Raw genomic sequence first — 18,582 nt, 5'->3', positions numbered from 1 at the left:
GAATATTTTTGCCCTCTTAACTGCCTCTCTCGCCTCCCCCCGTGGTGGTTCAGACTTACCAAGTTCTGTTTTTCCAACTGCATCTGGCTTTTGAGTTCCCAGGCCACCTCCTCTCCTGGGCTCGTCTCTTCCATCCTGGGCTTGTAGGGCCTGTGTCCGTGTGGAGATTGCTCTTGGGTGTGCTCGGTTTGGATCTAGTTTTATCTTTTCCTGGGGGCACCCAGCCCTCCGTTAGTGCCAGTTCCCTCTTCTCCCGTCCTCTCTCCAGCTCTGTCTAATCGATCATGTCGCTCATTCATTCATCTTCGGCCTTTCATCATCAGCGTTTTTATCGCTACCGGTTCCGTTCAGGTCATTTTCAAATGTGCCCGGCCGCTTTCTGCAACAGTAGCGCTCGTTTGCGATCAGCAGAGCCTACGTTGATGGTCTCATTCACCCCTCCCTCAGCTGTTTCTTGGGGCAGCTGCAGCTCACAGTTTCTCTCTGGCTGTTGAGAGACTGAGACGCAGGCAGGGCCTGGGACCCGGGGCTGACAGCTGCTGAGTGGTGGCCCCGGATCATCCACTTTCTGCTCCGTGACCCTTCGATGGCCCTGTTTCCTCAGACCTGTTGTTGAGATGATTTTGTGGTCACATTAGATTTTCCTGTAATTGTAGTTTGTTCTGGCCTGACTCCCGCTGCCTGGATTTTTTTTTTCCCTGTGCTGTGATCTTCAGCTGTGAGTTTCCGCCCATGCAGTGTTCCCTGGGCATCCTAGTACGGCTGACAGCATGCTCAGCCAGGGAGGACGTGTGCCTCGCGCAGGCGCAGCAGCAGCCCCTGTGGGTGCAGTGCTATGCCGTGGTGTCGTTCGGGTCACGCTGGCCCCCGCAAGGTGGTCTCTGACCGCCAGGTCTCCCCTGGCCCCCGCGAGGTTATCTGTGACCATTGGGTCTCCCCCGGCCCCTGCGAGGGGGTCTGTGACTGTCCTCCCCCAGCCCCCGCGAGGTGGTCTGTGACTGCCAGGTCTCCCCCGGCCCTCACGAGGTGGTCTGTGACCGCTGGGTCTCCCCCGGCCCCCACGAGGCGATCTGTGACTGTCCCCCCCAACCCCCACGAGGCGGTCTGTGACTCTCCTCCCCCAGCCCCTGCGAGGTTATCTGTGACCATTGGGTCTCCCCCGGCCCCTGCGAGGGGGTCTGTGACTGTCCTCCCCCAGCCCCCGCGAGGCGGTCTCTGACTGCCAGGTCTCCCCCGGCCCTCACGAGGTGGTCTGTGACCGCTGGGTCTCCCCTGGCCCCCACGAGGCGATCTGTGACTGTCCCCCCCAACCCCCGTGAGGCGATCTGTGACCGCCGGGTCTCCCCTGGCCCCCGTGAGGTGATCTGTGACTCCCTACTCCCATGGGGGCTTCCTTCTTGGTCTATCCCCTCCCAGCCAGCATCTGGCACAGGCGTGGACGCATCCCTCCAGAGGAGCTGCAGTCTCTCTGCCCCTTGCATGACTTGTCCTCCTTCCCCGACCCCTTGCATGACTTGTCCTCCTTCCCCGAGGGTCCTTAAACCGTGACAGTGACCCTGTGAGCTGTGGCCGAGGTGGGCAGCCTTGGGACAGCCTCAGGAGAGGCCCCAGGCTCCACGCCGTTCCTTCTCCATGAGTTTCTGCCCTTGGAGTGGCTTCCTTGCTGTCCTGCCGACTCAGCTGGACGCAGGTTTCAGACAGTCACCGGCCATCTGGCGAGACACAGACTTCTCTCACGTCGGGCTCGGTCACCAGTGCTCTAAGCTGGCTGTCTAAAAAATGCTTATTTATTTACTCTGCTTGTTTATTGGCTGCACCGGGTCTTCACTGAGGCATGCAGGATCTTGGCTCCCCGATCAGGCATCAAACCTGGGCCCCCTGCACTGGGAGCGCAGTTTTAGCCTCAGGCCACCAGGGAAGAAGTGATGTCAGGTGGAGAGCCCGGAAGATCCGGGGTGCGGCGTGCCAGTGAGAGACATGGAGAGCCGCCGGTGACCACTGCCTCGGCCTCCTGGTAGCTCATGACCAGGCCAAGCTGCCCTGTCCCAGGGCTGGGTAATGTCACGTGGAGAAGGGGCCCCGGGGAGCTGCATGCCCCGAGCTTCAGTCCTGACCTTTTCGTACCGGAGAGCAGGAGATCCCCAGGGCGCGATCCCCTTTTGGGTTCTAAGCCTCTCATGTTTCCACTGCTGCAGGTAGTCACTGGCTGCTGCAGGGATGTTGACATCCAATGTTTGCACCTACTTTTGTTGCTTTGCATTCAGTGTGTTAGTCGCTCAGTCGTGTCCGACTCTTTGCAACCCTGTGGACTGTAGCTGGCCAGGCTCCTCCATCCATGGAATTCTCCAGGCAAGAGTACTGGAGTGGGTTGCCATTCCCTTTTCCAGGGGATCTTCCCAACCTAAGGACTGAATCCAGGTCTCCTGCATTGCAGGTAGATTCTTTACCGTCTGAGCCACTGGAGAAGCCAGTGTAGCTAAAAATACAAAATAAATTCAGGCAGCAGCTGGACTCTGGAGCTCAGTGCATCCATCTGCCAGTCGGAGGGAGGGGCCAGGCCGGGGTTGGGGGCAGACTCAAGACCCTCCATGTACAGAGGTGTAGCCTGAGCGAGGGGACCCCTGACCACCAGCTCTGTCTTCAGCCTGTGGGCTCCCCTGTGCTGGCGTGGCACCCGCCCTGTCTGCCCGGCTCGTCTCCTCCTTGGCTCCTTGCCCCCTACCCCTGCTGGTGGGGAGCACGTGAGGGCCCTCCAAGAGCCCATGAGTACAGCGCTCCTTGGGGTTCACATCTAGGAGGGACGGGAAAGTTGCACTCTGCAGAGGAGGCCTGAGCCCTGTGCTCCAGCCAACCCGGGCCTGGCACTGGGGGTGTGCCCGCCACCGCCCTCTCGCCCTCAGGCCAGGCCACGTTCCGGGAGACACCTGCTGCCTGCTGCCGTGTGAGTGCGGGGGGCCTTCCCGGGGGTCAGACATGGCCGTGCACCCTTGGGCCAAGCCGGCGAAGCGCCGCGGTCCTTTTTCTCAGGGCCGTTGTCCTCGTCATAGGTGAATGAGGGGCTTTAGTTGGATACACAAAGGGAAGAGCGGGCTTGGCTCTCCCGTGTGGCCCTGGAGAGGTTCATTCTTCTGAAGAAAGCTGCGGTGAGTAGCAGTGCAGCCCAGCCCTGCTGCGGACGGCAGGGGATGTTTCTACTTCTGGACTTCACACCTAGCTCCGGCTGGCCGGCAGAGGACCGAGGAGGAAAGGGTAGGCTATGGAGCCTGCGCTCCGCCCTCAGGGCTGCATTCCACACAGGACTCGTGGTCTGGGAAGACAGGCCCGCAGGCCGTCTGTGGGGCACCAGGTGTCTCTTAGCTGTGGTGACAGCGTCTTCCTTGTCGCCCCCTCGTAGCCTGGAGAGCAGGGCGGGTCATGACCCTGGCCCTGGGGTCACTTAGGAGGGGAGTGGCCCCCAGACCCAGGTCCCTCCGTGCAGCAGGCTCACCTGCCGGGTCTAGTGTCCAGTCCTTGTCCAGGTGGCGCCCTGCGTGGCCTCCTTGGGTGGCAGTGGGCACTCTGGGTGTCTGGATGCCTCTCTGGTGGTGAGGGTTTTATCTTAACACTGCACGTGAAAGTGGACGTCGCTCATTCGTGTCTGCCTCTTTGTGACCCCATGCACCGTAGCCACCAGATCCTCTCTGTCCATGGAATTCTCCAGGCCAGAATACTGGAGTGGGTTGCCAGGCCCTCCTCCAGGGGATCTTCCTGACCCAGGAATTGAACCCAGGTCTCCTGCGTTGCAGGCGGATTTTTTGCCATCTGAGCCACCAGGGAAGGCCCTTAATGCTGAGCTCCCTCAAATGTCAGCTGAGGATATCTGCTTGTGGTCTTCGTGACTTGGGGTTTTTCCTTGAGAAGTTCGTGGAGCAGTCTTCTCTGTCTGTTACTTCAGCGCTGCAGGAACCACGCCATCCCCCCTCCTCTCTGAGCTCCGTGTCCCCGGGGAAGCCTGGCGCACCCCTGGGATGAGGCTGGCCCTGGCCCTGAGCTCCCCCCTGCCCCCACACAGCACGCCAGGGAGAAGATGCTGCTTCGTCATCTATAGCGCAAGCGCGGTTACAGTCTCCGCCGGGGAATCTCACATGAAAACGCAGCTTAACACCTGCTTTTTACTGTTTGTTTAAGACGGAAGCATGAAGTTCTGTAAAAACCTTGAGTCTCATGTGTGCCCTTGAGGGCCTGGGCTCTCCTCTCCCGCCGGGCCCTTTGCCGTTTCCTCGAGCAGTGATCACACCGGCCCTCTGCACTCAAGCGTCATTCATTTCTGGAGTCTCATTTTCAACTTGCCGGTAACACTTGGGCCTTGCATTTCTCGGATGTTCCCGGATGCCAGTGGACAGGACACAGATGTCCCGTGTATCTGTGGACAGGGACAGCTGACACCCGTGAGGACGCCTCATCCTGCCCTCTGTGCAGCCCGTGACACGTGCCTCCTGGTGGGCCCGTGCCAGACGTTGCAACACAGGGCAGAGCCAGCGTGCCGTTGGCTGCAGTTGTCCTTACTCACATGCTGTGGGGGCTGCTGAGAGCCAGCCTGGGTGTCCCGGCGTCCAGGTGCACAGAACGTCCCAAGGAGACTATCAAGCTTTCGCCTTGGGGGGCTGGGCACCCTTTCTGGGAGATTCTGTTTTTTTCTTTGTAAAACAGAATGTGTTTTTCCTGAACCGGTAGAAATATTATGAGCCAGTCAGTCTATCCCGTGCCTTGTGTGATTTTTTTTTTAACTAGGTGGACACCTTTGAGGTCTGTTGCAGAGATGACTGTGGATGGGTTTGCAGCGTGGCCTGATGGGGGTGGGTGAAGGGGGCAGAGGGCCGCCCAGGCTGGGAGTAGGCAGCTGCTGGAGCTCCCACGCCGGGCATCACAGCGTGCACCTCCTGCGGCGTGGGTCCGTGTGCTTTCTTAGCCAGCCCCGCAGCCTCCCGGTGGTGCACGCCCCAGGACCCCGGCTCCACCCTCCCCCGTGCCCCAAGAGCCAGCCACCACCCCTTCTGGCCAGGCTTCACCTCTGCACGTTGTCGGGGCTGAGGCCTCGTCCCAGGTGTGGCCTCAGGTGGCTCCTCCATCCCTCATGTTTGAACGTGGGTGGAGGGATTAGGAACAGAGCTCGGCTGAAGTGAAGAGCTGCAAGCAGGCGGCGTGGTGTTTACTGCATGTGTGGTGTGCCAGCCAGGGTGTGCGGGGTTCAGTCAGGGTGCAGGGTTCAGTCAGGGTGTGGGGTTCAGTCAAGGTGTATAGGGTTCAGTCAGGGTGTGAGGTATCAGGATGTACAGGGTTCAGTCAGGGTGTGGGGTGTCAGCCAGGGTGTGGGGTTCAGTCAGGATGTGAGGTATCAGGGTGTACAGGATTCAGTCAGGGTATGGGGTGTCAGCCAGGGTGTGTGGGGTTCAGTCAGGGTGCAGGGTTCAGTCAGGGTGTGGGGTTCGGTCAAGGTGTATAGGGTTCAGTCAGGGTGTGAGGTATCAGGGTGTACAGGGTTCAGTCAGGGTGTGGGGTGTCAGTCAGGGTATACAGGGTTCAGTCAGGGTGTGGGGTGTCAGCCAGGGTGTGTGGGGTTCAGTCAGGGTGCAGGGTTCAGTCAGGGTGTGGGGTTCGGTCAAGGTGTATAGCGTTCAGTCAGGGTGTGAGGTATCAGGGTGTACAGGGTTCAGTCAGGGTGTGGGGTGTCAGCCAGGGTGTGGGGTTCAGTCAGGGTGTGGGGTGTCAGCCAGGGTGTGCGGGGTTCAGTCAGGGTGTGGGGTGTCAGGGTGTACAGGGTTCAGTTGGGGTATGGGGTTCAGTCAGGGTGTACAGGGTTCAGTCAGGGTGTGAGGTATCAGGGTGTACAGGGTTCAGTCAGGGTGTGGGGTGTCAGTCAGGGTATACAGGGTTCAGTCAGGGTGTGGGGTGTCAGCCAGGGTGTGTGGGGTTCAGTCAGAGTGCAGGGTTCAGTCAGGGTGTGGGGTTTGGTCAAAGTGTATAGGGTTCAGTCAGGGTGTGAGGTATCAGGGTGTACAGGGTTCAGTCAGGGTGTGGGGTGTCAGTCAGGATATACAGGATTCAGTCGGGGTGTGGGGTGTCAGCCAGGGTGTGTGGGGTTCAGTCAGGGTGCAGGGTTCAGTCAGGGTGTGGGGTGTCAGTCAAGGTATACAGGATTCAGTCAGGGTGTGGGGTGTCAGCCAGGGTGTGCGGGGTTCAGTCAGGGTGTGGGGTGTCAGGGTGTACAAGGTTCAGTTGGGGTGTGGGGTTCAGTCAGGGTGTACAGGGTTCAGTCAGGGTCTGAGGTGTCAGGGTGTACAGGGTTCAGTCAGGGTGTACAGTATTCAGCCAGGGTGTGGGGTGTCAGCCAGGGTATGTGGGGTTCAGTCAGGGTGTGGGATGTCAGTCAGGGTATACAGGGTTCAGTCAGGGTGTGGGGTGTCAGTCAGGGTGTAGGGTTCAGTCAAGGTGTGGGGTGTCAGCCAGGGTGTGAGGTGTCAGTTAGGGTGTACAGGGTTCAATCAGGGTATATATACAGGGTTCAGTCAGGGTGTGCAGGGTTCAGTCAGGGTGTGGGGTGTCAGCCAGGGTGTGCAGGGTTCAGTCAGGGTGTGGGGTGTCAGCCAGGGTGTGCAGGGTTCAATCAGGGTGTGGGGTGTCAGGGTGTACAGGGTTCAGTTGGGGTGTGGGGTTCAGTCAGGGTGTACAGGGTTCAGTCAGGGTGTGAGGTGTTCAGCCAGGGTGTGGGGTGTCAGCCAGGGTATGTGGGGTTCAGTCAGGGTATGGGATGTCAGTCAGGGTATACAGGGTTCAGTCAGGGTGTGGGGTGTCAGTCAGGGTGTAGGGTTTAGTCAGGGTGTGGGGTGTCAGTCAGGGTGTAGGGTTCAGTCAAGGTGTGGGGTGTCAGCCAGGGTGTGAGGTGTCAGTTTGGGTGTACAGGGTTCAATCAGGGTATATATACAGGGTTCAGTCAGGGTGTACAGGGTTCAGTCAGGGTGCGGGGTTCAGTCAGGGTGTGGGGTTCAGTCAGGGTGTGGGGTGTCAGCCAGGGTGTGCAGGGTTCAGTCAGGGTGTGGGGTGTCAGCCAAGGTGTGGGGTGTCCGTCAGGGTGTACAGGGTTCAGTCAGGGTGTGGGGTGTTAGCCAGGGTGTGTGGGGTTCAATCACAGTGTGGGGTGTCAGCCTGGATGTGCAGGGATCAGCCAGGGTGTGGGGTGTCAGCAGGTTGTATGGAGTGTCAGCTGAGCTGTGCAGGATCAGCCAGGTGTGGGGTGTCAGCGGGCTGTGTGGGGTTCGGTCAGGATGTGGGGCATCAGCTGGGCTGTGCAGGGATCAGCTGGGGTGTGGGGTGTCAGCGGGCTGTGTGGGGTTCAGTCAGGGTGTACAGGGTTCAGTTGGGGTGTGGGGTGTCAGCCAGCATGTGTGGGGTTCAGTCAGGGTGTGGGATGTCAGTCAGGCTGTACAGGGTTCGGTCAGGGTGTGGGGTTCAGTCAGGGTGTACAGGTTCAGTCGGGGTGTGGGGTGTCAGCCAGAGTGTGTGGGGTTTAGTCAGGATGTGTGGTGTCAGCCAGGGTGTCGGGCGTGTCAGCAGGTTGTATGGGGTGTCAGCTGGGCTGTGCAGGGATCAGCCGGGTGTGGGGTGTGAGCGGGCTGTGTGGGGTTCGGTCAGGATGTGGGGCATCAGCTGGGCTGTGCAGGATCAGCCGGGTGTGGGGTGTCAGCGGGTTGTGTGGCCTTGGCTCTGAGCCTGGTCTGGTGGCCCTGGCCCTGTGTAAACAGGACTCCGGCTGAGCTCCAGGAGCCCTGAGCCCGAGTCTAGGGTGACCCCGCGTCTCATCTGCTCGTTATGTAACGTGACAACACGGGCATGAAATAGAAACCAGATGTCGGGGCGGAGCCGGGAGTCACTCACCCGCGAGCGCCGCGGCACCACTGGGGTTTCTGCTGCGATCCAGCCCTGTGCCCTGGGAGGCCCGGCTCCGGAGGGCCCAGTCCCGAGACAGAGGCCTGGTGGGAGGTAGGGAGCAGACGCGCAGGCCTCTCTCTACCGGGAACTGCGCGGGGCTTCCTCCGTGCCGTGTCGGCTCGTGGTCCTGGGAGGCCCGTGACTTGTTCCCGAGGGCCCTCTTGGATGATGAGGCCAGCGGGGGGTGAGCGGGCTCCCTGCTGCCCCGCCGGCCTCGTGTGCCGGGGCTCGCCTAGGCCGAGACTGCAGGGTGTGGGCCTGGGGCTGGGGAGCGGCCAGAGCGCCTGGTGGGGTCGAGTGGGGGCTGCTGGCAGCTGGCGGAAAGACTGGGGGGGCCCACTCTGGGCGGCTCAGGGCAGCCTCCCGCCAGGCCAGGCCCCTCCTGGACGCCCGGAGGCCTCGCTGAGCACCTCTGCCTGGCCCGCACCCGGGGTGCAGGTCCCTGACTCTGTGAAACGTGATAAACAAACTCAGCTTGCCCACCACGTCGAGCCTCCTCCAGGAAACGTCAGGCGGCCACGGGTGGTAGTTTGTCACCCTCGTCTAACAAACGAGAAGATGCCCGTCACTGTTATTTTCTGGAACTTGATCCTCCAGTGGGCCACGGGTTCCGGACTCTCTGTGGAGACCCTTCTGGAAATGGGCCTGTGTTCTTGGCTGTGAGCTTCGTGCCCAGCCTGCTTGAAAAGCTCGCGGAAGTGTTGCCTTCCCAGTAGGAAAGCCCCGGCCGGGAGCCGCTTAGGTCACAGCGTGCTCCTGTGTCCAGGGCCGTCCTGCAGAGCCACAGAGGGACGCGGGCTCCTAGTCCTGAGTATGGACGCCCCTCGGGGTCCTCAGTCTCGTGTATATAAAGTGACCACCAATGCATGGAGTGCTTTCTGGGTGCTGGGCTACAGTGTGTTTTAAAGAGCTTCTTACACAGTTCTCAGAGCACTCCTATAAAAGGTGCAGGTGGTCCCCGACATAGGTTCAACTTGACGATGGTGTGAGAGTCATTTGAGGTCAACAGAAACTGTACTTTGAATGATGGTTTTTGCTCTTTTCCGGGTCAGCGGTGGGTCCGACCCCCTCTTGTGATGCTGGGCAGTGCAGCGCCCCCCGTCAGCCCCGTGATCCCGGGGAAAGCAACCGATACACTGACAGCCATTCTGTTTTTCAGTCTCAGTGTTCAGTACGTCACACGAGATAGCCAGCGTCTTACTGTGAAGTGGGCTTTGTGTTTGACGGTTTTGCCTGACTGTAGGCTGACGTAAGTGTTCTGAGCACCTTTAAGGTAGGGGGCTAGGCTGTGATGGTCAGGAGGTCACGGTGTTCAGTGCGTGTTTAACTGACCATATTCTCAACTTAACGGGATGTAACCCCGTGGTAAGTCAAGGGCAATCTGTGCTTTTAGGACTCCATTTCACAGATGAAGAAACAGAGGCCCAGGGACAGTGAACGCCTGGCCCAGGCCGTCCCATGGCGGGGTCCCGCCCAGGAAGGGCCTGGAGGTAGTGGGGTCACTTGCATCCAGGTGGACAAGGGGCCTCACTGGGCATCTGCTGCTGGGCCTGTGTGCTGTCCACCTGTGGACATCAGAAATGAGGTCAGGAGTCCTGGTGCTGACGGAGCGGGATGCTGTGGAACTGTGTGTGCAGCGACTCCTTAATCCAGGTCCTGGGAGGAGGATGTGAAACACTGGGACATCTTTATTCCATTTTGTGTATTCTAAAAGAGAGCTCGAAAAAACCCACCAGCAGCGTTCGGTAGGCCAGATGCGGTCATTAGGAAATGCTCTGAGTAAGGAGAACATCTGAAGCCATTTTCTTGAGCAGGCGTTGCCCTTGACGGAAGAAAAGCGTGTTTAGAATTGCAGATGGTGACGGTGCTGTGGAGCCCGCGTTCTGTAGATGAGGTGGGGGCTGCCAGGTGGCAGGTGGACGCGTCCTTCTGACCCAGGTCCCGGGGTCTCCCTCTGTGGCCCTCCGCCCTCGCGGGCCCCTCGCCTGGATCCCAGCAGCGGCCGCTACACAGCGCTGGGAGGCCGCTGTTGTCTAGGTCTCAGGCTTGGTGGTGTTTTGTTTCTAAATGTGACCCCTTCTTCACGTTCCCAAAAATAGCCCTGCTCCCCTAAGGGTCCTGGGTTTGGCTGCAGCCTGGCTGCGGGCATGGAGCCCATGCCAGGACCTGGGCTGTGCGCCCAGGGCCCTTCTCCCCCTTGGTGTCAGGTTTCCAGACCCTGCTGGGCACCTGAGGCTGGAAGAAAGCAGAGCGTGCAGGGGCCTGGCTTGGAAAGGGACAGCTGACCGCTTGGTCGTGGAGGCTGCCCTGCACTGTCGCTCCTGGAGCGTGGACCGGAGGCCACGGACGGGCCGCCCCCAGCCCTGCAGCCCCACAGCCCTGCTGCTGCCCGCTCAACGCCGGGCTCGTAACATCCGGTGCATCTCAAGCCGTTTCCAGAAGCTTCTCCCTGTGAGCAGCCCCTGCCCAGCACAGGGCTCGGTGGGACACAAGGCTGGGTCATCAGTCGTCATCCAGTGCGGGGAGTCCTGCCTTGGCTTTCATTGCCCCCCACCCCCGCTCACCGTTCAGAAGCAGACGGGCGCTGGGGCCCGGCTCTGCTGTGTCCGGTGGCCTCGGTCCCGCCGTCCTGCTGTCAGCCGAGCCCTTGGGGCTCGCGGGGCAGGGGCCCCGCCCTGGCGCCGAGCAGATGTCCTGTGGCTTGTTTGAAGTGAAGAGTGTGTTTTCCAACGTGCGCTTCACGTGCAGTCGTGAAGGCTGTGAAGCTGGGGTGTGTTCAGAGCTGCCTCTGCACTGATAGGCCGAGTGTGGGGCCCAGACGTGTATTCACTCAGGAAGGAGCCCGCAGGCCTGGAGCAGGGGTCAGAGAGGCTGCTGCGCCTTGGCACTCAGCGAGCGAACAGCCTGGCCAGGTCACCTCTCAAGTCCTGGTGCCCATCATGGAAGTCAGCTCCTGGGTCATCACCACTGACCTCAGGGCCCTGGTCGGCAGCTCACATCCAACCAGTGGACCCTGGGAGCCACTCCAAGCCTGAGCACAGTGCACGAAGCGGTGGGAAACGAGAGCAAAACAAGTGGAGACCAGGGATTTGTTCAGAAAAGTGACTTCCTGGGGGAAGAGCTGGGATGCCTGTGACCCCACACTCGTCTTGTTTCTAGGAGCAAGACTGACTGATCTGCCAAATTCTTAGAGCTTGAGTCCCCAAAGCACCGTTTCGATACTTAGACATTAGGCCAGACTGCCCAGGGCACCGGGAATAATCCCCGCTCTGGGATCACCGTCGAGTGAGTTCACCCACAGGTGTCCATTCATCTGGATGCTCTGTGTCCCAGCTGCCCGAAGGCTCAGCCTGCTGCTGTCCAGCTTCATGGCCTGTGAGGGCAGTGACCGCTGTGTCCCCAAAAGCCTCCAGATAAAGGGAGGTGGAAAAGTGTTTGCCGAAGATTCACCTGTACAAACTCAGAAGTGTGTGTGTGTGTGTATGTGTATTTACACTCGAAATACAGGCTTGATCGTTCCATTGGTCTGTCATTGTTCAGTCACTCAGTCATGTCCAACTTCTTGTGACCCCGTGGACTGCAGCACGCCAGGCCTCCCTGTCCATCACCATCTCCTGGAGCTTGCTCACACTCATGTCCATTGAGTCAGTGATGCCATGTAACCACCTCATCCTCTGTCGCCCCCCTTCTCCTCCTGCCTTCAGTCTTTCCCAGCATCAGGGTCTTTTCCAGTGAGTCGGCTCTTTGCATCAGGTGGCCAAACTATTGGAGCTTCAGCTTCAGTATCAGTCCTTCAATGAACATTCAGAGTTGATTTCCTTTAGGAAGGACTGGTTTGATCTTCTTGCAGTCCAAAGGACTCTCAAGAGTCCTCTCCAACACCACACTTTGAAAGCATTAATTCTTCAGTGCTCAGCCTTCTTTATGGTCTAGCTCCCACATCCATACATGACCACTGGAAAGACCCCAGCTTTGACTGTCCCGAGAGCCCCATTGGTCTAGGGAAGTGAAGCGAAGCTGCACGTGTGCAATACTTTGAACATTATTGAAAACCAAAGTTTTTATTTACTCTGCCTACAAATCTGTAAACTTCTAGAATTCATTTTGGAATACTGTTTTGAAAATAGTTCACACAGAAAGTGTTATAGAGAAAGACAGCCCGCCTCCTGCATCAGCTGCCCATGTGTCTGCCCTCACCGTGAGAAACCTAGCCCCTGCAGTGGGTGTGAGCGCTGCCCACTAGATTGTTGTCCTTACAGTTACAGAACATGGCAGAAGCAGTCAGATGAACATGACTACATTTATGCCGTTTAGATGGATTTATCGCCAGCGGTGAAGAACCCACTGGCCAATGCAAGAGACGTAAGAGACGAGGGTTCAATCCCTGGGTCAGGAAGATCCCCTGGAGGAGGGCATGGCAACCCACTTCAGTATTCTTGCCTGGAGAATCCCATGGACAGAGGAACCTGGTGGGTTACAGTCCATGGGGTTGCAAAGAGTTAGACAGGACTGAAGTGACTGAGCATACACGTGTGCGTTGTCTGCACTTGAAGGAAGGAACCCTGACTGCCTTCAGCATGTGCCCTCGAGGCAGTGGGTGTGTTTGCCCCGCAGGCAGGTCTTGCTAAGACCGGGGCCTGCAGGCCAGGTCCTACCCTCTACATGCCCCCAGCCAACCGCTCCAAATGCCCTTTGCTAGGCTAGAGGGAAGGGGCTTACCCTGAAGACTTTGGCTTGAAGTCATTTGCATTTTTATAGAGCTTTTTTGGTTTGTTTGTTTGTTTTTCGCTAACTTAGAGGATCCCATGTGTAATCCTGTTCCTCTGAGGGCAGAGGCTCTCACTGTCCTTCCTAATCCTCAACAGTTTAGAAAACAGTTACCTGCTGTCCACAGACATGGAGAGCAGCCCTGGGGCTCTTGACTCCGGGGGCCCCGACACAGGAGCCTGGCAAGGGGGAAACGCTCCTGGGTCAGCTCCTCTTTTAAAACAGCCTCTGGAAGGGGCAGGGCATTTAGAGGACTTGGGCAGTTAATTCACACCGAGAGTTTAGGATGTTCTCCTGTGTGTTCTGTTATTCCACCTGAGCCTTGTGGGAGCCCCAAGAGAGTTAAGCCGGGCCTGGTGCGTTAATCTGCTTTTTCAAATTGTTAATAATGAAAGTGACACCAGGCCGCCATCCAGTATCACTTCGTGCTCACGACCAGTTTACACAGCTTAGCGCGTGTGATCCTCATAGGAGGTAAGAAGATTCCTGCTCCAGGGGCTGGGCTTGTGGGCTCCCGCTGGGTGGAGCAAGGGCCTCCCCAGCTCCATCCTGTGCTGTGCTCTCCATCTTGTGCTGTGCTCTCCATCCTGTACTGTGCTCCCTGTCCTGTGCCATGCTCCCTGTCCTGTGCTGTCCTCCCCGTCCTGTGCTCCCATCCTGTCCCGTGCTCCCCGTCCTGTCCCGTGCTCCCCGTCCTGTCCCGTGCTCCCCGTCCTGTGTTGTGCTCCCATCCTGTGCTGTTCTCCCATCCTGTGGTGTGCTCCCTGTCCATCCTGGGCTGTGCTCCCCATCCTGCGCCGATCCTGTTCACGCCTGGGGACCGCTTAGGTAGACCTGGCTGAGGTCAGCGGTCACTGGCAGGGCAGCCGGGCTGGGGTGCAGGCCGTTCAGCCCCAGTGCTGGGCTGTGCCCTCCATGGGTGCTCAGCAAGGCGGGGGGTGAGGCGAGACGGGTCAGGGAGGACCTGGGAGACCTCGGACGCAGTGGAGAAGGGAGTGAGGCCCTGACGCTGGACTGTGCCGTGGACACCAGGGCAGGGCCTGCGTCCATGCAGGACACATGGCGGCCAGAACATCCGTTAGGAATAAGGAACGAGGCCCCTGGTCGCTGCGGGACGCAGTTTACAGAAGAGCTGTTTTTACCGATGACGGGGATGGTGTTCTGGTCCACCAGGACACTTTCACTTGAAGGGCAAATCGTGGAAGCAACTCAATGGGTTGGTTTTCTCAACTGTGAGTTAAAAAAAGAAAAGAGCTGAAAACTCTCTGATGACAAGTGATTTCAAGAAGAGAACAAAGCAAAACAGCTGGAAGATCAACAGAAAAGCAGACCTGGCCCCCGAGGCTCGTCCTCTGTGCTCAGTACCGGCCAGCCTCCACCCTGGGGCAGGCCACACCAGAGACCTTTGGGGTTGATTGCAAAAGAGTGGGAAATATTTCCCTTTACAGAGGACAGGTCTCGAGGAGAGGAAGTGGAATTTTAAGCAGGCACTACAGAAAGACAAAAATAAACACGCTGGAGTAGATAAAGAGTAAGACAGAGCTCCTTCAAATCGTCAAGCCCTAAGGGCTTCCTGAGCCCGGTCCTTAGACCACCGCACACCTGTCCTTGCTCTAGTCCCCAGGCCGGGGCTGAGCGCGGGGGACAGGCCTGGCCAGCATCCCCCACACTTAGGCAGGGTCCCCCCCATTGCCCGGGCGTCTGGGTGCCCTCCCAGGCCTCTCTGGCTCCGTTGCCCAGGGCACCAGTCTTCACGTGCTAAACTCGAGGCAGGCCACCCTGGGGCAGAGTGGGTGTTGTCTCTCGGGTGCTGTGATCACGCGGGCCTCTGCAGGACGAACGAGCCCTGGTCGGACGCTCTGCTCAGCAGCCTCACCAGCAGCGGCCCCTTGGTAATGGCTCTGTCTTCCGCTTGCGTTTTTTTGTAAAGAAGCAAATGGATGAAGCGCCAGCAGGACTGAGACACGTGGGCCGGTGTGGAGAGCCCAGCGTGGCCTCTCCTGCTCGTGGGGACTTGAGGAGCAGGAGGAGGACAGTCCCTCTGGGGGGACACACAGGCAGGAGGGATGTCCTGCAGGAGTGAGAAGCCCACAGTTGCTCCTGATAGTGGCCGGGACAGAGGCTGACTTGTCAGGATGCAGGCGCGGGGAGGGGGCCTTCTTTCACCAGGGGGCCTCGGGCTGGTGTTTACAGGCGATGGAGATAGCTCCCCACCACCACCGCGGAGGTGCTGGTACCCAGCGGCGGAGGTGCAGGCGTCTGGCCCTGTGGGGGGCGGGGAAGGGACGGGGCGGCCCTGGAAGGGTGCTCCCAGGTTGGGGGACCCCTGGGGGGCGGGGTGGGGGTGAGGAGCCCTCGCCTGGGAAGGCGGGTCCTGGAGCAGCTGGGAGCGGACGGGCGGGGTGAGGCTCCCTCATTTCTCCAGCGGCCCCCGCCGCTGCCAGCGTCAACCATGGATGGGGCGGAAGGGGAGGGCCGCGTGCCGACCATGGGCTGGTTGCACTTCGGGGTTCTCATGCCCATTCTGCACGCAAACTCGGTCAGATTAATCCGTGTGTGCAGCAGAGTCGACTCTTTGAGAGGGCTTTTTCCCTGCTCACCTGGAAGAAGAGGAAAGACCCTGATAGAGTGGTGCTTAGTGAGGAAGAGCCCTCCCCCCCCCCCCCACCGACCTCTGAACCAGGCCGTCCTCGTCCAGGTGGGGGTGGGGGTCTCACCTCCACAGTGGAGACCACCTGCCGCGTGTGGCTGTCCAGCACTTACGTGTGGCCGGTGCAACCGAGGAGCCAAGTTTTCATTTTTCTTTTAATTGATTTCAGGGTTAGTTGTCACAGGTGGCTCGTGGCTCCCACACTCCAGCTGTGAGCAGGGCTCCAGGCTGAGGGCTTTCTCCAGCTATTGGAAAATACCCCGCTGACTCCTTTCGAGTTTCCTGATGGGGATAAAAAAGGAGGGGGCTTGTGTGGGGATGGGACGCTCTTTAAATGATCCTGCTGCGCTGGGTCTTAGCTGTGGCAGGCGGGATCCCGATCCCTGACTGGGAACTGAACTCGCGCCCGTCACTGGAGTGCTCAGTCGTAACCCCTGGACCGCCAGGGGAGCCCCGGGAGTGGGGCACTCTTGACAGGGGCCGCCTGGGCAGCTCCTTCTCACCGCCGTTAGGAGGGCGGGCAGGGCACGTCCTGAGCCCCTGGGGGGTCGCCCCCGTTCTGGGGCGCGGCCATCTGGCCCCAGCGGTGTGACGGAAGCGGGGGTCGCTGAGGGACCGGGGAGAAGTCCTGGGGCCGCGGCGCCTGCCCCACCCCTCTGCCCCGTCTCAGCTGTGTCCTGTCACCGGCCCGTCGCTGCGGCCCTCTCGGGTTACAGCGGGAGCAGGGCGGGACGCCGGCCGCGCAGGCAGACGGCGTCCAGATGGGCCTTCTCCGGCCGGAGCCAGTGAGCCCGCAGGAGCCACGGCCAGCGGAGACAGACCCACCTGGTGGGCCCCGCCCGGGCCCTTCTCCCGCGGGGAGGCGTCTGCTGCGGCTGTGCGGACGGTCGGCAGTTCCTCGGCCCGTAAGTGACCGCCAGCCACCAGCCTGTGAGGCGTCGGTGCCGGCGTGCGGGTGTCCCTCCGCTGCGCGCGTGTGGCCGGAGGCCCCAGCCGCGCCCGCCGCCCCTCGTTTCTGATGCCTGAGCGTCTGCGTGCGCCGGGGCCGCGCACAGAGTTCCTTAAGGTGCCGAGATCACTTCCAGCCCTTTGCGCTCCCTGCGAGGCCTCTGTCCAAAGCAGCTGTGCTCGGCGCGGCCGCCCTTCCTAAAGGAAAAAGAGGTTGTGGGGGCTCTTCTCTGGTGGCAGGCTGCCAGCCAATCCCAACTTCTAAATACGTGACAAAGGAGGGGGTTTTCCCGACTCGTGTGTCTGTAAGGGAAGAATGTCGTCCACTGCATGACACGGTTAAGTCTATGAGAGAATCTCAGTAGTTACGTGGAAATGGTTCTGAAGTTGTATTCCTCTGCGGTGAGTGTCCCGGCACCTGCGGGTGAAGTGTGTTGACGTGTGCATCGTCGGGCTCTGGGTACCTGAGCTGGGCTGTGGTTTCGGGGCTTGTGGACGTGATCAGATGTCCGTCTGTGTCGCTCAGGCCCAGGCTGCTGGCTGGCATTTAGATAAAGCAGACTTTAGCAGAAGGACGGCTGTGAAGATAAGTGAGGACTCTCCTGCACAGTGCGTCCCACCGGGGGACTCGCCCGGTCGAGTGATGATGGTGACAGAGGGGCCTCAGCCCTGGGGGGTTCAGGGTGTGCACACTTGAGCTGAAGAGCCCCAGGGTGCCCCCTGAGAGGCGAAGGCTGGGGTGTTTGTGGTTCTGACTGTGAGTCAGGTTCTGGAAGCGTCTGCCCACTCCCTCGTGATGCCCGGGTGGGCTGCCAGCCGCCGCTCACCCGGGGGCCAGCCAAACCCAGTCCCAGAGCCTGGCTGCGGTCCCGGCCTGGCTGCTTCCGGATGCCCCGCCCTCACCCTGCGGTGCCCCGAGCTCACTGCCCTCCTGGAGTTTGGTGAGAAGTGTTTGGTTTGGTGTTTCTGGTTCGTGGTTTAGTCTTTGGCGTTTGCTTTTGATCCTGAGGGTGTGCTGCATGTGCGTCCACCTGTGCTGGCCTCAGCAGACTCGCACGCCCGGGCCACGTGGGTCTCTCTCCTGTGCTTCCCTCAACCTCTGTCCCTCCTGGGCATCTTCTCGTGCCTGTGGTGCTGTGGGCAGACGCGTGCACAGCGGCAGTGGGCGTAATGGGGGCAGCCGCCTCGCGGTTAGGAGACCTTCGACCCAGCTGCGTTGGGAATTAGCTGCCACTCGCTGGGCCTCAGTTTGCTCCAGGATTCTGGGGGTGAACACAGCCTTCGGAAAGTCTCTCTCCGTGTCTGAGGTCAGGCAGCCTGGTGGGTCAGAGAGTCCGGTGGGCCTCAGCAGGGAGGTCTGGAGCCGCAGTGGCCGGCATCTCCACGGGCAGCGAGGTTTCTGTGGGGCGGGCCTGGGGGATGCTGGCGTGGCCTGCTCCCCACGGAGCTTCATCAGCTCATGAGCCTGGAGCGGTGGAGAGGGCTCCTGCGGACATGCTGTCCTCTGGGTAGAGGGGCCGTGGACACAGGCTCGTGGTCACAAAGACTGACCGCTGGTCTGAACCTCGGCTCGGAGCCTCTGTCTCTGCCCTGGTCTGTTCCATATCTGAAACCACGAGCTCAGTTCACCAGACACACAGGTAAAGGCCGAGTGCTCCCCTCTCTGCAGGCTGTGACCCTGCTGCACCTGGGCACAGAATGCGGTGCCCACCCCGAGCCCTGGTCCCCGAGCACCTGTGCTGAGCTCACGGCGTCAGGCAGGCTGGTTTGTGGCTTCCCAAAGGGCAGGGCTGCCAGGCACAGCCCCTGAGAGGGCGGGGGTCCCTCTTGCGAGGCCCGTTCTCTGAGCAGACCCTGCATCCGTGGAGTCTGGGTGCCCCTGGTCCCCGTATTGGGGAAAGGGCACACCCCCGTGGGAAATGGGAAGTGTAGAGGCTGCCTGGCCACTCATTCTGATCCCCACTTACTCCATGCAGAGCTAAGAGCCTCGCTGGGTCAGGGAGCAGGCTGGGAGGGGACCCGAGACTGGGAGAGGATCAGGCCAGGAGGGGACCTGGGCCCGGAGGGGGACCCAGGCTGGGAGGGGGTCCAGGCTGGGAGGGGACCCGGGTTCACAGGGCTGTCTGATGTTCCTGCCCTGGGGGGGCCTCCCCCCCGGGTGAGAGCACAGCCCAGCCTTTATATTAAGTAGCATAAAATTAATTCATTTTTTTAAATACAAAAATAAACAGAAATGAACGTTTTGTTATTTT

At 59.9% G+C, this 18,582-nt stretch overlaps 1 protein-coding gene and 1 long non-coding RNA gene across 10 annotated transcripts in view; one reads left to right on the top strand and one right to left on the bottom strand.

Annotated features, from left to right (window-relative positions):
- Nucleotides 1-18,582, top strand: part of HDAC4 (histone deacetylase 4) — a 292,464-nt gene that overhangs the window by 85,674 nt on the left and 188,208 nt on the right. The gene's annotated exons all lie outside the window — the stretch shown is intronic.
- On the bottom strand, nucleotides 14,191-18,072 carry LOC133244961 (uncharacterized). 2 transcript variants are annotated; one of them, XR_009735568.1, is made up of 3 exons: nucleotides 16,208-18,072; nucleotides 15,496-15,664; nucleotides 14,191-15,332 (listed from the first exon to the last, which is right to left on the bottom strand). It is a non-coding gene; the product is annotated as an uncharacterized LOC133244961 (long non-coding RNA). The 2 variants fall into 2 exon arrangements; XR_009735569.1 differs by lacking the exon at nucleotides 16,208-18,072 and adding an exon at nucleotides 15,886-16,062.

Source organism: Bos javanicus, chromosome 3 (assembly GCF_032452875.1).
Source record: "Bos javanicus breed banteng chromosome 3, ARS-OSU_banteng_1.0, whole genome shotgun sequence".
Taxonomy (NCBI): domain Eukaryota; kingdom Metazoa; phylum Chordata; class Mammalia; order Artiodactyla; family Bovidae; genus Bos; species Bos javanicus.
This window is presented reverse-complemented; position numbering and strand designations above follow the sequence as displayed.